The sequence below is a fragment of the Phyllobates terribilis genome, unplaced genomic scaffold, assembly GCF_046119375.1.
Source record: "Phyllobates terribilis strain yellow unplaced genomic scaffold, ASM4611937v1 Scaffold_70__1_contigs__length_7381418, whole genome shotgun sequence".
Classification (NCBI taxonomy): Eukaryota; Metazoa; Chordata; class Amphibia; order Anura; family Dendrobatidae; genus Phyllobates; species Phyllobates terribilis.
Genome location: NW_027362830.1, coordinates 5,837,557 through 5,856,725, shown reverse-complemented (window position 1 = coordinate 5,856,725; position 19,169 = coordinate 5,837,557). Strand labels below are relative to the sequence as shown.

General features: G+C 44.6%; 1 pseudogene; it reads right to left on the bottom strand.

Moving 5' to 3' along the window:
* The window catches only part of LOC141194382 (uncharacterized), a 58,684-nt pseudogene extending 39,723 nt beyond the window's left edge, over positions 1-18,961 (bottom strand).
* Positions 18,962-19,169: the final 208 nt, after the last annotated feature.

Genomic DNA, 19,169 nt, shown 5'->3' with positions numbered 1-19,169 from the left:
AAATTTGCATACTGTGAAGCCATATCCTGTAGATATATGTGGTTATCAAATTCAAAGTAATTGTGGGTCAGGATGATTTTTTTAAGTTTCACCACAAAGGTGAAACTATCCTCCTGGTCTTTTTGCTTCCCCCCCCCAGCACCTTTTCCTTCTATCACGCTTAGGTTTGTGGGAGGTTATACTTGTTCTTTTTGGTTCTCCTTAGCTTGCCTTCTTTGCCCTATACGAATGTGTTTTAGTTTCTCCCCAAGAGTTTTGTATCTTACTTCACACTTTCCTTTCCCCTAGTTGACAGTGTGTTGCGGCCTCCCCTAAGGTTCCTCAGGAGGTACGAGAAACCCCTCAATGGCCTATTACGGATTTAGATCCGAGGTGGTACTTTAAGTTGTGCAGCTAGTCTGTACAGAGACTAGTTGGGGGTACTTTGCGGCATTTTCCCCTGTGTGGTTTCTCCAGTTGCTATCAAGATGCGCTTTCTGATTAAAACATTTTCTACATTCTGAAAATGAAAAAGGCTTCTCCCCTGTGTGGGTTCTTTGGTGCCTAACAACATCTGATTCATGGTTAAAACATTTTCCACATTCTGAACATGAAAAAAGCTTCTACCCTGTGTGAGATCTCTGATGTTTAATAAGATTTGATTTCTTTGCAAAACATTTCCCACATTCTGAACATGGAAAAGGCTTCTCCCCTGTGTGAGTTATCAGATGTTTGATAAGATTTGATTTCTCTGCAAAATATTTCCCACATTCTGAACATGAAAATGGCTTCTCACCTGTGTGAGTTCTCTCATGTGCGATAAGATTTGATTTCTTTTCAAAACATTTCCCACATTCTGAACAGGTAAATGGCTTCTCCCCTGTGTGAGTTCTCTGATGTGTATCAAGATGTGATTTCTGTATAAAACATTTCCCACAATCTAAACATGAAAAAGGCTTCTCCCCTGTGTGTATTTTCTGATGCTTAACAAAGCTTGATTTCTGGTTAAAACATTTTCCGCATTCTGAACATGAAAAAGGCGTTTCCCCTATGTGAGTTATCTGATGTCTGAGGACATTTGCTTTCTTTGTAAACCATTTCCCACATTCTGAACATGAAAATGGCTTCTCCCCTGTGTGAGTTTTCTGATGTTTCATAAGATTTGATTTCTTTGCAAAACATTTCCCACATTCTGAACATGAAAATGGTTTCTCCCCTGTGTGAATTCTCTGATGATTAAGAAGAGACACATTCTTCACAAAACATTACCCACATTCTGAACATGAAAAAGGCTTCTTCCCTGTGTGAGTTCTTTGATGTTTGGTAAGACTTGATTTCTTTGCGAAACATTTTCCACATTGTGAACATGAAAATGGCATCTCCCCTGTGTGAGTTCTTTGGTGACTAACAAGATCTGATTTCTGGTTAAAACATCTATCACACTTGGAACAGGAAATTTGATTCTCTGCTGTGTACATTTTTTGATGTTTAAGAAAAGACTTTTTGAGAGGAAAACTATTTCTATATTCTGAAGGTGAAAATGGCTTTTTTGCTTTAGGAGCAGTTTGTTTTTTAATGCCTCTTTTGTGACTATGATTTTCCTTAGTAGTCGGTAATGAATCAGAAGACAGGACTTGTTTTAAAGAATCAGATGATTGATCTTCGCTGTGAAGGGATGATGGTATATCTGGAGTAATGGCATTCACTTCAATTGTATCCTGTGGGATCTCAAGATCATTGGATTTAAAAATTGAAGATGTCAGCTGTCCCTCTGATCTCCTGGTACAGTCATCTGCCAAGAATAAAACAAATTATTTTTTTTTAGTAAAATATACTTGAATTTTATATTTTTGAACATTTTTAATTAAACTATCTGTAGAAATGGCAAGTTATGTAAAAACATTGAATTATTCACCAAGACACTGACAGTCCCCAGTCTAATAGAAAACTTCATAGGATGAACCAGTAGAGCGTGGTGTTCAACGGTTTGTTCATTCTGCATCCAAAATATGGAATAAAAAGCCACCAAACAATGTTATGTAGATGAATATAACACCAATAAAAACTTCCACTCATCTCACAAAAAACAATTCCCCACTCAGGTCCATCATCTGTCAGTGGGAAAACAAAAGTTTCCAAATTATTAAGGTCTCAAAAGGCTCTTGAAAAGCAACATGGCTTCCATATACTAATCCAGCAATATCCGCTCTCCCAATGTGAAATCTCCCCCTCGTTTCCGAGCCTTGCAGTGCGCCCAAACCACATTTATCATCCATGTATTTGGCATTACTATAGTGAGAAAAAAACACTTAATTTACGTTGTGTCTCTCCTGCAGCACAATCTGGACACTATGTGTTGGGCAATAAAATAATATATTTGTAATTTTCACTCTCCAACATCTAATGTGATAATGTCCAGGAAGTGTCTGTGGAGTCAAAGTAGTCACTACTTCTATAGACTAATTCACTGAGGGTAAAAACTTCCAAAATGGAGTCACTTTCTGGGGATTTCTACCGCTCTGGTTTTTTGCCATTTTGTCATATTAGGGCTCCTGCAAATGGTGTGCCCCATCTCCTGTGTAATCTGCTCCTGCGACATCTGCTCCTGTCACCATACGTGGCCTCATTCATTCTGCAGAGAATCTAACTTTGTGATATATGTAATCAAATGCCCATGTGGTCTACTATACGTATGGAAAACTATTCAACACATTAGGGACTGCATTGCCAGCCACAAATCCACTATCCGTTGCTGCAAACCCTGGTGTGGTAAAGTGATTTGCTCGGCTCTCACAGAGGCAGAAACACTTATTGGGTTAACTTACAGTTGGTTTATTAATTAATGGCATAAACCATGGCAGGGTTCCGCAAAATAAACAAGGCCTATCCGGGATAACGGGAAACAAAAAGATAAAGTATAGTACAGTTCATAGGTGAGCGGGGTTTCGCCCGCTCCAGGTAACACAAAGTTCCACCACAAAGTCCTTCTGTGGAGCTCTCTGGCTTCCACACACATGGTCTGGAGACTTCCTTCACCAGACAGAAAAAAAAAACAGTGGCTGAGCATTTCACTTCTGCAGCCACATCCTTCAGGTGGAGATATGGTGAGTAGGCGGCCCGCACATCTCAAACCTACTCACAAAGGTGGTGTCACCTGCCTGTGACTCAAGCTCCGGGGGAACAGGTCCAAGCACACACACTTCCGGTCTGGCAGTAATCGGGGAAACATACATAAACCCTCCAGCCACAACTAGAGACAGATGCACGAGACGTAGGCGCGGGAGCGCCTGTTCACAGCTCCATTAAAGGTAGCTACCCAGCACACGTTGTGCAGACAGGCAAGCCACCTGGCATGATCATATAACATGCTTCTATACTGATCTGTTACTTAATAAGCTTTATTACTTATCTATATTGCTCATATGTCTCTGTCCTATACCTAACATGCCTTTATACTCAACTATTTGGGGACCTATATTCCTTATGTCTCTGCCCTGATACCTAACTTTTTAACCATCTAAGGTCTGTCATTCTACTCCTTGGCCCCGGCTCCTTTGCTCCTCCACTTAATCATTAATCGTTTTGCTTCCATTAACCTATCTTTTTACCGATGACTTACTATGAAGCCAGAATATCAGCAATACTTACCTGCAGGACGGATGTCCTATAAGCCGCTGAAGATTGTACTTGTAACTGCCGCACATTCAGGACGAGCATATGAAAGGCTTAGGTATTAGAGATGAGCGTTGTTCGACTCGAACTGTTCGCGAATCTCAAATTCGAGCTGTTTTGGGCGGTGTTTGAGCCGTTCGGCGAACACGAACGATTTGAGAAAAATTCGGCTGTTCGAGGTTATGTTCGATAACTGTTCGTGCACCAAAATCATAACTGGATTTTTTCTCAGTAATGATGAAAATTAATGTTAATACGCAGTTTGAGTGTACAGCGGGGTGGGGGGAGGGGCAGGGGATGGATCTCTGCAGGAATAATGAAGATCTCCATTTTTTTTTCTCTTTCCCGCATTTACAGTGGGGAGGTGCAATCTGTCAGCCTATCAGCAGCGCACACACGGAGCGAAGTGCTTTTTTTCACACAAGCAAGGGCATGTGTCATTGGCAGTGTATGTCACATGTCCTTGCCCTATAAGACCAAGCCATTTTCCCCGTCGCCACCATTTTCTCACTGCTGCAGCTGCGTGTTAGACGGCACCGCTGTTGCTGTGTGCGCTATACCTTGTTAATTTCAAGCCAATTTTCGCACAAATCTACAGATAGCTTGGGAGTAGGGAATAGTTGTGATTGCAGTCCTTTTAAGGACTAGGTTACAGCATTTCCTACGACTTTTATCAGGCAGGTCTGTGCTCTTAAATAGATAGATTGTGGGAGTAAAGACTAATTGTAATTGCAGTCCTTTTCAGGACTAGGTTACATCAGTTCCTATCAGTTTTTGCCAGGCAGGTCTGTGCCAGTGCTTTGCAAGTTTTTTTCACAGCATTTGGCTGAATCTAGCAAAGCTAATCCTTTTTGGCCTATTGCAGAGTGTGTTAGTCAGTGGAGTAGCCTATCTGTGTTGCAAGATATACCACCTGTGTATAGAATACCAATTTTTTTACTGCACCTAGTGAAGTAAAATCTTTTGGACATAGCATCATTCTATTAGTCCATCTATACGGACCTCCATCAGGTTGCAAATTGAATATAATTTTTTTCTGCATCTAGCTCTGAAAAAATATTTGGGCTTCTAGCAGTGTGTGGGACTTGTTCTATTAGTCCATCTATACTGACCTCCATCAGGTTGCAAACTGAATATAATTTTTTCTGCATCTACCTCTGAAAAAATATTTGGCCTTCTAGCAGTGTGTGGGACTTGTTCTATTAGTCCATCTATACTGACCTCCATCAGGTTGCAAATTAAAAATAATTTTTATCTGCATCTACCTCTGAAAAAATATTTGGGCTTCTAGCTGTGTGTGGGACTTGTTCTATTAGTCCATCTATACTGACCTCCATCACGCTGCAAATTCAAAATAATTTTTTGTCTACATCTAGCTCTGAAAAAATATTTGGCCTTCTAGCAGTGTGTGGGACTTTCTCTATTAGTCCATCTATACTGACCTCCATCAGGTTGCAAATTAAAAATAATTTTTATCTGCATCTACCTCTGAAAAAATATTTGGCCTTCTAGCAGTGTGTGGGACTTTCTCTATTAGTCCATCTATACTGACCTCCATCAGGTTGCAAATTAAAAATAATTTTTTGTCTGCATCTAGCTCTGAAAAAATATTAGGCCTTCTAGCAGTGTGTGGGACTTTCTCTATTAGTCCATCTATACTGACCTCCATCAGGTTGCAAATTCAAAATAATTTTTTGTCTGCATCTAGCTCTGAAAAAATATTTGGCCTTCTAGCAGTGTGTGGGACTTTCTCTATTAGTCCATCTATACTGACCTCCATCAGGCTGCAAATTAAAAATAATTTTTATCTGCATCTAGCTCTGAAAAAAGATTTGGCCTTCTAGCTGTGTGTGGGACTTGTTCTATTAGTCCATCTATACTGACCTCCATCAGGTTGCAAATGAAAAATAATTTTTTGTCTGCATCTAGCTCTGAAAAAATATTTGGCCTTCTAGCAGTGTGTGGGACTTTCTCTATTAGTCCATCTATACTGACCTCCATCAGGTTGCAAACTGAATATATTTTTTTTCTGCATCTACCTCTGAAAAAATATTTGGGCTTCTAGCTGTGTGTGGGACTTGTTCTATTAGTCCATCTATACTGACCTCCATCAGGTTGCAAACTGAATATAATTTTTTTCTGCATCTACCTCTGAAAAAATATTTGGGCTTCTAGCTGTGTGTAGGACTTGTTCTATTAGTCCATCTATACTGACCTCCATCAGGTTGCAAACTGAATACAATTTTTTTCTGCATCTACCTCTGAAAAAATATTTGGGCTTCTAGCTGTGTGTGGGACTTGTTCTATTAGTCCATCTATACTGACCTCCATCAGGTTGCAAATTGAATATAATTTTTTTCTGCATCTAACCCAGCCAATAGTTTTGGCCTAATACCACAGTTTGGCCACTCAGCTCTGCTCGGTTCCCATCCATTGTTTTTTTGTGCCTGCTGCTGGTGGAAAGGGGAATAGGCGTGTTGGGAAGGGGAAAAAAGGTTGTGTTCGTGGGGTAGGTGTTAAAGCAACAGTAACATCTGCAGAAGAAAGACCATCTTCCAGCCAAACTAAAATGTCTACTTCTTTTAGCGGACAATGTGATAAGATCCCTTTCTTACGGCCACGCCAATCGCTACAAATTCCAGATGAGGCACAAAAACAGCAGGTGCTTCAACGGATATCAAGTGCTCCTTTAAGTGGGCTCTCCTCCACATCAACTTCAACATCACAAATACTCCAGTCCTCAAAGGTGTCACCCCAATCGCACTTGCTTCCTCACAGCTCCCAAATCTCCAGCTGCCCGTCTGAGTATGAGGTAGAACAGATGGTTGAGTCTGCAGAGCTGTTTACTCATACTATAGCCTGGGAATCAGAGGTCGACTCCAGCGCTTCTGTGAATCCAGACGAGGAAATGATCTGCACTGATGCCCAGAATCTTTATGAGTCGGATCCAGGACCAGACGCAGAAGGTTCTGACCATAATGTAGACCCTCATTCCCAAACTGTAACTCCTGTTGGTGGAGACAATGAGGAAGACGATGATAAGACTCAAATACCTGATTGGAGCGACAACTTTAGTTTTTTGTCAGGGCAGGAACAGGTTGGCTCTGAGGACGACGGGTGTGATAACGCACAGGGTGATGATGATGAGGTCGGAGATCCCACTTACTGTCAACCCACAGTCAGCCAAGAGATGAGGTCAGCAGAGGAGGTGGAGGAAGATGCTAGTGACGACGAGGTCAGGTTGCGCCTTCCTGGACAGAGACGTAGTACTGGAAGCACGTCAACAACTGCATCCTCAAACACAACTCTGCCTCTCACCACAAGTCGTGGTGGCTCTTCAGGTCGCATGAGTTCTAAGCCTTGCATAGCCTGGGCATTTTTTCAGATCGATAAAGATGACCCAACTCGTGTTATCTGTAACATTTGTCAGCAAAAGCTAAGTAGAGGCCAAAAAATACATAGTTTGAGTACTTCATGCATGAACCGGCACATGGACATGAAGCATAAGTTGCAGTGGGATGCTCAGTGTGCTACAATGCGGCCTAGCCGGCCGGGCCAACCACCGTCTGCCATATCTTGTGCATCCGCGGCCTCTTCATCCTCTGTGACTGGGGGGACAGCAGTCACACCTGTTTTGGGGCGCAGACCTGCCACCTCTTTACCCGCAACAGCCAGCGTGATTGGCAGGTCATCATTTTCTTTGGAGGTGGTAACACCAGCTGGTGTTGAGCGCTGTCCGACATCGATAGCACCACCTTTGGATCAAGGCAACCTAACATGTCCGCCTGCATCTTCCTCACAGACCGGCAGTTTGCCGGGGACACCCTTATCAACCCCGTCTAAGCACAATAGCCAGCCCTCGGTCCCTTAGATGTGGAGAAGTAAAAGACCATTTCCTCCTAGCCATGAGAAAGCTAAGAGGTTGAATTTCACCATCTGCAAGCTCTTGGCTACAGAAATGCTGCCTTTCCGCCTGGTGGACACAGAGGATTTTCGAGACCTTATGTCCATCGCAGTGCCACAGTACCAGATGCCCAGTCGGCACTACTTCTCAAAGAAAGGTGTGCCTGCGCTCAACCAGCATGTCGCACACAACATCACCGCTTCTTTGAGAAACTCTGTGTGTGACAGGGTGCATTTCACCACAGACACTTGGACGAGTAGGCATGGACAGGGGCGTTACATGTCGCTGACTGGGCACTGGGTAACTATGGTGACAGCAGGACAAGGGGCTGCTGTCCAAGTCTTGCCGTCCCCACGAGTTGGGCGTCAATCCTCTTTATGTCAAAGTTCCTCCACTGCTTCTGCCTCCTCGACCTCCTCTCGGTCTTCCACCTGCACCCAAAGCCTGTCTGGTCATGCCACAAGCTTTCTAACTGCGCAGAAGGGATCCTGCACACCTCCTTACTATGCTGGCAGTAGGGCTCAACGTCATCAGGCGGTTTTTACATTGAAATGTCTGGGAAATGTGAGTCACACAGCTGAGGAGTTGTGGTCAGCTCTGGAGAACCAATTTCATGAATGGTTGTCTCCACTGGATCTGAAACCAGGGAAGGCCGTGTGCGACAATGCTGCAAACCTGGGTGCGGCCCTTCGCCGGGGCAATGTCACACACGTGCCTTGTATGGCTCACGTGTTGAACCTGGTTGTCCAGCAATTTTTAGCCCACTATCCCAGACTAGATGGCCTTCTGCAGAGGGCACGGTCGCTGTGTGCTCACTTCCGCCGTTCGCATCCCGCAGCTCAGCGACTTACATCTCTACAGAAGTCGTTGGGCCTGCCACTTCACCGGCTAAAATGCGATGTGCCTACCCGGTGGAATTCAACTCTGCACATGTTGCAGCGACTGTGGCAGCACCGACAAGCCCTGGTGCAATACGTTCTGACGTATAGCCTGGGCCAACGAGATTCAGAGGTGGGGCAAATCACGCTGGAGGAGTGGTCTCAGATCAGGGACCTATGCACCCTTCTGCACAGTTTTGAAATGGCGACGAAGATGTTTAGTGCTGACGATGCCATTATCAGCATGACTATTCCGGTGGTTTACATGCTGGAGCACATGTTAAACAGAATTCAGAGTCAGGTGGTGGCACAAGAGGAGGTGGAGGAAGTAGAGGAGGAGGAGTTGTATGCGGAAGGGCTAACATCTGCAAGGTCCAGACGGTCGGCAGCACCAAGGCGGCAGGCATGTGAGGGTGGGGGAGATGGTTTTACCAGGGCGCATGGTAGCAGCCAAACTAGTGAGGAAGGTGCAGGAGCCCAGGAAGGAGTGGAGGACGAACTGATGGAAGACTCATCAGATGAGGGAGACCTTGATCACATTTCTGTTGTGCGAGGTTGGGGGGAGAGGACAGAGGAAGGAAGCATGATTGTTACCTCGCCACCAACACAACAGGGACTTGGTGCTCCTGGATGCGCAACACACATGAGTGCCTTCTTGCTGCACTACCTGCAACATGACCCTCGAATTGTGAGAATTAGAAATAATCCTGACTACTGGGTTGCCACACTGTTAGATCCCCGGTACAAAAGTAAATTTGCAGAAATTATTCCTGCCATAGAAAGGGATGCACGCATGCAGGAGTATCAGCAGGGACTGTTGCAGAATCTTACATGTGCTTTTCCACAAAATACCAGTGGTGCACGTAGTGAATCTCACAGTTCCAACTTGCCAACCGTGGGACCGTCAAGTGTTCAGCACTCAAACCGTAACAGAACCACAGTATCTGCTGGTAACATCAATTTTGCGGAATCATTTCACCACTTTTTTAGCCCATCCTTTGCAAGGCCACAGGAGACAAGAAGTCTGACACATAGTCAACGCCTAGAGACGATGGTACAGGAGTATCTCCAAGTAAACATTGAAGCCACGACTGTGTCACTGGACCCTTGCTCTTTTTGGGCTTCCAATCTGGATAAATGGCCGGAGCTAGCCACTTACGCCTTGGAGATCTTGTCATGCCCCGCAGCCAGCGTTCTGTCTGAACGTGTGTTCAGCGCTGCTGGTGGTGTGCTGACAGAAAAGCGCACGCGGCTCTCCACTGATAATGTAGACAGACTCACGTTCATAAAGATGAACAAATCATGGATTCGAAACGACTTTTCTAACCCTGTGTCATCCTGGGGAGAGTAAAAGCTTGATGATTGGTTAAAATCACCCTACCAACCGTTTTAAGCTTTCAAATTACTAATCATGTTTATCTGTATCTTGACTGGAAAATAATTTGGGCTTTGTAGCAGTGTGCAGCACTGATCCTATTAGGCCATCTATACTAAAGCTTCACCAGATTTAAAATTAAAAATAATTTTTAGCTGCATCTAGCCCGGAAAATAATTTTGGGGCTCCGAGATGCGCAAGACACATAAGTGCCTTCTTGCTGCACTACCTGCAGCATGACCCTCATATTGTCAGAATTCGAAGTAATCATGACTACTGGGTTGCCACACTCTTAGATCCCCCAAACTTTTCGATCAACCTTTTCATTTTAATAAAGACCAAAAAAATGGTCATTTTTGAAATTATAAGCATTAGCAGGTTGTTAGAAACTGAAATCAAACAGTTTTCAACTCAAAACTTTATTCTAGGTGATGTTACATTTTCACATAGGACCCCTTGTTCGAAAGGAGCTTCTGAACTCTCTCGTCCATTGAATTTGTCAGGTTTTGGATGGTTTCTGCTTCAATTGTTTTGCATGAGGACAGAATACCCTCCCAGAGCTGTTGCTTAGATGTGAACTGCCTCCCGCCATCATAGACACTCCTTTTAATGATGCTCCAAAGGTTCTGAATGGGGTAGAGGTCAGGGGAGCATGGGGGTCACACCATAAGTTTGTCCCCTTTTATGCCCATATCAGCCAGAGATGCAGATGTTTTATGTGCAGCATGAGATGGTGCATTATCATGCAGAAAAATGATCTTGCTGTGAAATACACGGTTCTTCTTCTTGAACCATGGCAGGAAGTGCTGTTTGAGAAAATCCACATACATTATGGAGTTCATCTTTAGCGCCTTCAGGGATCCTAAAGGGGCCGACAATCTCTCTCCCCATGATTCCAGCCCAAAACATTACTCCACCTCCTCCTTGTTGGCGCTGTAGCCGTGTTTGCGTGGGGTGTCCATCAACCAGCCATCCTCCACTCCATCCATCTGGACCATCGAGCGCTGCACGGCACTCATCCGTGAACAAAACTGTTTTGAAATCAGTCTTCATGTAATGTTTGGCCCACTGGAGCCGTTTCTGCTTGTGTGAAGTGGATAGAGGAGGTCGACAGGATGGCGTATGCACAGCTGCAAACCTCTGAAGGACCCTGCATCTTGTTGTTCGGGGGACGTTGGAGGCACAAGCAGCTTCAAAAACTTGTCTGCTGCTATGACAAGGCTTTTTTGCCGCTGCTCTTTCAACCTGACGTAATTGCCTGTAGGAAAGAGTCCTCAATTTGCCCTTATCAGCACGCACACGTGTGTACTGTGAATCAGCTACATACTTCTTGATTGCCAAGACACTTCATCCTGATCATCGCACAATGTTGATTGTAGTCATGCCTTGACCTAAACACTCCACAATTTGTTGCTTCTCAGCAGCCGACACATCCTTTTTCTTTCCCATTTTGGCAGAAAATGTAGGCTGCTTAATAATGTGAGAGAGCCTTCTTAAGTAGTCTTGCCTTTCATTGGACACACCTGCCAAACTAATTAGCACAGGTGTCTGCAATTGCTTACAGTGATATAAAGAGCCCTGACACACATCACCATCAATGAGTTTAACTGACAAACAAACAAATTCTTCCCTTATCACTCCTAAACACTTTTTGCATAATAATTTGGAACGCAGTGTACATGTGCTTTTCCACAAAACACCAGCGGTTCACGTAGTGAATCTTACAGTTCTAACTTGCCAACCGTGGTCTGTATGGAGTTGTTCAATAAAGGGCCCAAAATTAAGATAACATAGATGGGAGAGGTCTCTATGAATAGGAATTCCTAAGTATTTGATACCCTGTGAGGGACAGGCAAAGGGAAAGTTGGACTGGATGGAATCCTATATGGATTTGGGGAGGGAGACATCGAGGGCCTCAGACTTCGCTGCATTGATTTTAAAATTTGACCATGTAACAAAGTGATCTATTTCAGCCATAACAGCAGGGATGGATATATGTGATTGAGTGATATATACTAGGACATCATCAGCAAATAGAGAGCACTTGTACTCGGTGCCTCCCACCTCAATCCACCTAATATTGGGGTTATGGCGAATTGATGAGAGCAGGTGCTCCGTCACTAGGATGTATAAGAGAGGGGACAGAGGACATCCCTGCCTTGTCCCATTGGTGATTGTGAAAGGTGATGAAAATGTTCTGACGCACCCCCTGGGCCTTGGGACACCCGGAGCCGGACCCTTTTTGGTGGATGCTGGTGGTTGTAGTCTTCGTGGCGGCGACCCGGTTCCGTGGCTCAGGGCGGTCAAACCAGTGGCGGAACTATTTATGTGGTTTTGATGTTTAAATGTCCGACTACGCCACCCGTGGATTGCGGTCAGAGTGAACCGCTGCAGGGCAGACCGCTGAGGCTGGTGTTGTGGGTGCAGCAGAGCGTAGCATAACTCCCCACGGGAGGGGTATAGCCTCAGGGCAGTGTATGCGGAGGATGGGGGTGATGGTGCAGGGCAGCAGCAGTAACGACACGGAGTCAGTGATGCAGTCCAGGGCCTTTACTCACAGTTCTTATTATCCAGACCACGTCTGCAGGTAACGGCTGCCCACGTCGTACTGTGCTCACCAGGTGAGGGGCTCAGACAACTCCCAGATAACTTTGGAGCACTTCACAGGACCCCCTTTGTGTGTCCTTTGTCTGGCCTTTCTTACCAACACTTCTGTCCGGCTGCCTCGGGCCTCCTCTTGGTAAACTTGGCGCCAGTTTCCCTGACCCTATGTGGTGCCTTCCTAGCGGGTGGAGCAAGGGGCTGCGCCACATAAAATGTCAGAGCCTCCGGTTTCTAGCTGCGGGTCGTTTCCTGCCTCCACTAGTTCGGGGACCGGTCTCCCCCTTTGGCCTGACCCCTCCACGCAGGTGGATTCGGGCGTGCGGTGGCGACTCGCCCGTCCGCACCCCTGGGATCCCTTCATTCCTTGTTCCTGGAGCCTTCTCCGCTCCTCTTCCTTCCTTCTCCCTCTTCCAGGCCTGGGCCTCTGTTACTAGGCCCGCCTCCGGAGCAGAGCTCATGCAGAGCCCCTGCTCCCTGCCACTTCTGCTCAGACTTCTCTGCACTGAACTAAGATGGTGCCCACCTTTTATACTCCCTTCTCAATGCACCCAGGAACTGCTTCCTCCCTGCTCCTGCACTACAGGGTTCCCCTTCCTCAGTGTTCCCTCCCCCCACTCCAGCCAGGGACAGGGACTGTCGTGCCCATCTCAGGGGCATATTGGTCGCCCTGCCCCACGGCAATGTGGTGTAATGCATGCAGGTGTCGGGTCCTGATCCACACTCCATCCTTACCTGAGAGTGAGATATCACACCTCTGGGTGAGGTGCAATACGTCTGTAGCAACCGAGCCCTCAGGGTGCTACAGTTCCATTTATCTTCAGCCTAGGTGACGTATTGCGATACAGGGCCGTGATTTTGGCTATAAAAGGGTCCCCTAGACCCCTACCCCAAGCTTTTTAAGAGAATCATATATGGCGTGCCAGGAGACTCTATGGAATGCTTTCTCAGCATCCAACGAGAGTATCTAATTACAAATTTTTAACTGCATCTAGCCCAGGAAATACTTTGTGCCTAGTAGCAGTGTCTGCTAGTCAGCGGATTATCCCGGCTGTTAAGCAAGCTACACCACCTGTAGTTTAGACACTTAATTTTTTCAAAGGAAATGATTCGGGACCATGGGATACTTAGTGAAGAGCATCAGGAGGCACCCCAAGGCATAGGGGCTGGGACTGGCAGTAGGATGCCTTGCGGTGGACAGCCGAGCTCGATCCTTATAAAAGCTTTTTAACTGCAGCAGCTTTAGTGGACGCTACTGGAGCTGGAATTACGCGGCTGCTGGCATGAGACTTGCCCTCCAATAGATCCTTGTAAATGGATTTAAAGTGTATTCATTCAAATTAGAGAGACAATTTAAATTAAAAAGCTTAGAGCTGCCTCCACCACAGGGGGGCTCGCTCGACCCACCAGCGGACAGGCACCAGTATTGGGAGAGGGGGGCTGGCCGTCAGGGTTCACCGCGGCTCTGGCACAAACCCGGCGACACGGAGGTGGCACGGGCAGGAGCGGACTGGCCGTGTCGGCTTCTCACTTTTTGGATTTTAGAAGGGCATGACATGCCTATATCTGTGTCTCCCCCTCCTTTTACTCCTCCACCTCTTTAATTTTCGCATGACTATATGTACTTGTCACTTTTCCATGTGTTAGTTATGTCTTCTGAGCAGTTTGTCAGCTTTTGGACACCTTTGAAGGTGTTTTCTATGTGTTTCTATGTGTTTTTGTTTGCCTGCCATTGGTTTTAACGGTGTTCGAAGGTGTTCGACGAACAGTTCGACGAACAGTTCGGCGAACACACGGGTGTTCGACGAACTGAACCGAACTCGAACACTACGGGGGTGGCTCAACACTATTATAGACGCCTCTCCATTACTATCCTGGCATCATAAGCTGACATCAACCCCAACCGTATAACCCCATTGCCATTGCTACAGAACAGTGTGTAGATCGAGGCTAAGTGCCAGATTTGGCGCATTCTATGGATGTGCCATTTCTGGGGCAGCTGAGGGCTCCTGTTTCTAGCCTCAGAGGGGGCCAATATTCATGGACCCTTCGTAGGCTATTAATATCAGCCCCCAGCTGTCTGCATAGTCTTTGCTAGCTGTTAAAATAGGGGTCCCCCATTTTAATAGCCAGTAAAGGCAAAGTATTCAGCTGGGGGCTGATATTAGTAGCCTGGGAAGCTCCGTGGGTGTTACCCCCTTCCCAGGCTTCAAACATCTGCCCCAGCTGTCTGCTTAACTTCTGCTAAAGTATAAAATTAGGGGGGACCCCACGCCATTTTTTTTTTTTTTTTTTATAAATTCTTTATTTTAACAAATGACAAGTACAGTAACCAGCAGGGTCACTGTACTACTTTGTATGTGACTGACATTTTTCTATCTACACACGTGGTCAAAATTGTTGGTACCCCTCATTTAATGAAAGAAAAACCCACAATGGTCACAGAAATAACTTGAATCTGACAAAAGTAATAATAAATTAAAAATCTATGAAAATTAACAAATGAAAGTCAGACATTGCTTTTCTGCTTCCACAGAATTTAAAAGAAAAATAAACTCATGAAATAGGCCTGGACAGAAATGATGATACCCCTGAAAATAATGTGACAAAAGGGACATGTTAAATCACGTTGTGTCCACTAATTAGCATCACAGGTGTCTACAATCTTGTAGTTAGTCAGTGGGCCTGTATATAGGGCTACAGATACTCACAGTGCTGTTTGGTGACATGGTGTGTACCACACTCAACATGGGCCAGAGGAAGCAAAGGAAAGAGTTGTCTCAGGAGATTAGAAAGAAAATTATAGACAAGCATGTTAAAGGTTATCAGACCATCTCCAAGCAGCTTGATGTTCCTGTGACTACAGTTGCACATATTATTCAGAAATTTAAGATCCATGGGACAGTAGCCAACCTCCCTGGACGTGGCCGCAGGAGGAAAATTGATGACAAATCAAAGAGACGGATAATACAAATGGTAACAAAAGAGCCCAGGAAAACTTTTAAAGAAATTAAAGGTGAGCTTCAAGCTCAAGGAACATCAATGTCAGATCCAACCATCCATCGTTGTTTGATCCAAAGTGGACTTCATGGGAGACGACCAAGGAGAACACCATTGTTGAAAAAAAATCATAAAAAGAGCTAGACTGGAATTTGCCAAACTACATGTTGACAAGCCATAAAGCTTCTGGGAGAAAGTCCTATGAACAGATGAGTCAAAAATGGAAGTTTTTGGCAAGGCACATCAGCTCTATGTTCACAGATGGAAAATTTAAGCATATCAAGAAAAAAACACTGCCCCTACTGTGAAACATGGAGGAGGCTCTGTTATGTTCTGGGGCTGCTTTGCTGCATCTGGCACAGGGTGTCTTGAATCTGTGCAGGGTACAATGAAATCTCAAGACTATCAAGGGATTCTAGAGAGAAATGTGCTGCCCAGTGTCAGAAAGCTTGGTCTCAGTCGCAGGTCATGGGTCTTGCAACAGGATAATGACCCAAGAATGGCTAAGAGGAAAACATTGGACTTTTCTGAAGTGGCTTCTACGAGCCCTGACCTAAATCCTATTGAGCAGTTTTGGAAAGAGCTGAAACATGCCATCTGGAAAAGGCAACCTTCAACCACGAGACAACTGGAGCAGTTTGCTCATGAGGAGTCGGCCAAAATACCTGTCGAGAGGCGCAGAAGTCTCATTGACAGTTACAGGAATCGTTTGATTGCAGTGATTGCCTCAAAAGGTTCAACACAATATTAAGTTAAGAAGAAGAACCATCATTTCTGTCCAGGCTGATTTCATGAGTTTTTTTTTTTTAATTCTGTGGAAGCAGAAAAGCAATGTCTGACTTTCATTTGTTCATTTTCATAGATTTTTAATTTATTATTACTTTTGTCAGATTCAAGTTATTTCTGTGACCATTATGGGTTTTTCTTTCATTAAATGAGGGGTACCAATGATTTTGACCACGTGTGTATCTATTCTATGTGTGTTATTCTATTCTTTCTATTCTAAATTGTCGGGTATCAATGTATTGCAACTGTACGGGGCTGATGAATTAACAGCTTTTTTTAAGAGAAGGGTGCGTGAAAATCGGATGGCACTCGCATGGTCCGTATGACGTCCATTTTTTTTCTAGGACCCATTGACTTGCATTGGCGAGTCTCGTCCGATATACGCAGCAAATCGCAGCATGCTGACGTTTTTTTTCTCAGTCCTATTTTAGCTGAGAAAAAAATTGCATATGAGATGTACCTCATAGATTAACATTGGTCCGAGTGCAATCCGATTTTTTTATCGGATTGCTCCCGTTCGTTTTTCTTCCAAGTGAGTATGAGCCCTTACAGACATACTCTTTAATATCCTTAAGAGCATTCTGCCAACAAAATGACCTAGATGGAGATCTCCGAATGGCAAACGAACCCGCATGCCCAGCTAAAACGGAATCATGTACTTTATTAATAAAATGTACGCATAAAGAGAGAGATACCTAAAGTTTGTTAATAGGTAACCCTTCCGTCGGCGACAAAACCAAACTAGCAAAAAATACAGGGTCCACCAAGCCTATCTGGTGTTTAAGCACTTAGTAGCATCAATATACAACAGGTTCTTATGATCGGTAAGGACCTTATATCTTGCCCCCTCCAACCAATGTCTCCATTCCTCAAAGACTCTACATCAAGGATGTAGATACCCACTTTTTTTTCTATGAAAGAACAGCTCTCATCCCAAAAGCAGAGGCGTCTACCTCTACTAAAAAAAGCAGATTGAAAAATGTAATTTATGAAATTTTTTTAAAGACTGCTGGAGCATTGGTTAACCCAAATGGCATCATCAAAATTTCAAAATGACCCTCAGGCGAATTGAACGCTGTCTTCCCTTCATCACCCTGACGTACGTGTATAAGGTTATATGCCCCTTTCAAGTCAAGTTTGGAAAATCATTTATCTCCAGATAATTGTTTAAACATCTCAGGTTAAAGGACAGGTATTGTGAACCGTGATTTTATTAATCTCTCTAAAATCCAAGTACGGACATAACTCTTCATATATATATATTTTTTAACAACCCCCCCCCCCCCACTGTGACTGGAGAGGTAGATGGAGGTGGATGGCCGAATAATACCCTTAGCCCTAAAATTGTAAAGTGCTGCGGAATATGTTCCCACAAGCTGGGAAGGGTAATTAATTATAAGTAAAAGATATATATCTCTGCGCTGGATCGAGTGAGTACAGGAGTAAGATAAAATAGAAAATGGACTAAGATGCCAAGTGGATATTAAAAATATATGGTTTATTTAAACGAAGGTAGAGAATTAAAATCCGTTAAAAAAAGAGATCATGTAGGTGCTTCTTGTTCACTTCCGCGAGGCTTTGTCTGCAAGAATGTATAAGTAGGCAGGAGGCTCCGGTGGGGGAATCCAAAGAAGATGGATTAGAGATGAGGTAGAGAATTAGTATGGGTGTTGTTGACTGGGCCTCCACAGTCACCAGACCTGAACCCAATCGAGATGGTTTGGGGTGAGCTGGACCGCAGAGTGAAGGCAAAAGGGCCAACAAGTGCTAAGCATCTCTGGGAACTCCTTCAAGATTGTTGGAAGATCATTCCGGTGACTACCTCTTGAAGCTCATCAAGAGAATGCCAAGAGTGTGCAAAGCAGTCATCAAAGCCGAAGGTGGCTACTTTGAAGAACCTAGAATATAAGACATATTTTCAGCTGTTTCACACTTTTTTGTTAAGTATATAATTCCACATGTGTTAATTCATAGTTTTGATGCCTTCAGTGTGAATGTACAATTTTCATAGTCATGAAAATACAGAAAAATCTTTAAATGAGAAGGTGTGTCCAAACTTTTGGTCTGTACTGTATGTGATAGCTAGTAAAAGGCTTGCCAATGTGGTTGAACCATCTTGAAGAGGAAGTATGTGAAGACCAGGAGTTCTGCGATGGCAGCGCAGCTGGGTGCTTGTGTCCCGTAGATGCCAGCATTGGTGGACTGTTTGATGGTAGGACCTTTATACCGCTGATAGGTGGAGGGCGATGGATCTCTCCAGAGGTTAGGAGTAGGCACGGTGGGCGGCACACTGGATACACTTAATCCCGGCCGGTGACTAAGTGGGAGGGTCGCCTCTGGAGGTTGGCGCGCTCGACGCTTCAGAGCCTGCGAGACACGTGGACACGTGGTTAGGATCCATACGGAGGCCACAGAGGACCAGTTTCTACCCGTTTCGGAAATCTAGTGGTTTCCTTCGTCAGGGATGGGCCTTCAGGGTTTGTGGACTTTTTATATCCGTGCTGGTAAGTTGGATACAAATGTTATGTATCAATCAGTCGCATGATAATCCCCTTTCCTTGTTAGATTTAGTTGCAGGCAAATAGTTTGATTTCACTATTGAGGCCCTTTGGTCTCATTGTCCAGTGTAAATATCAAGTGGCTTTCTACTCTGGACATCTGTTTAATGAAGTCGCCCTTTCGCCAGTATTTCTGTACCACTTGAATACCCATAACTTGGATATTCTCGGTGGAGTCTCCATATTTTTCAATATAGCGGATGGCCATCAAATTTATTCTTAATATTCCTTAAATGTTCGCCTATCCTCGTGCTCATCTGGCGAATAGTTTGTCCTGTGTATAACTTGTTGCATGGACATTTGAGGCTATACACTACAGCTTTACTGGAACATGTTATGTGGTCTTTTATACTGTATTCGTTTACTCCACTCCATGGCCACCTCGTACACACGGCTCCGCTCCGTACACCTCGTAC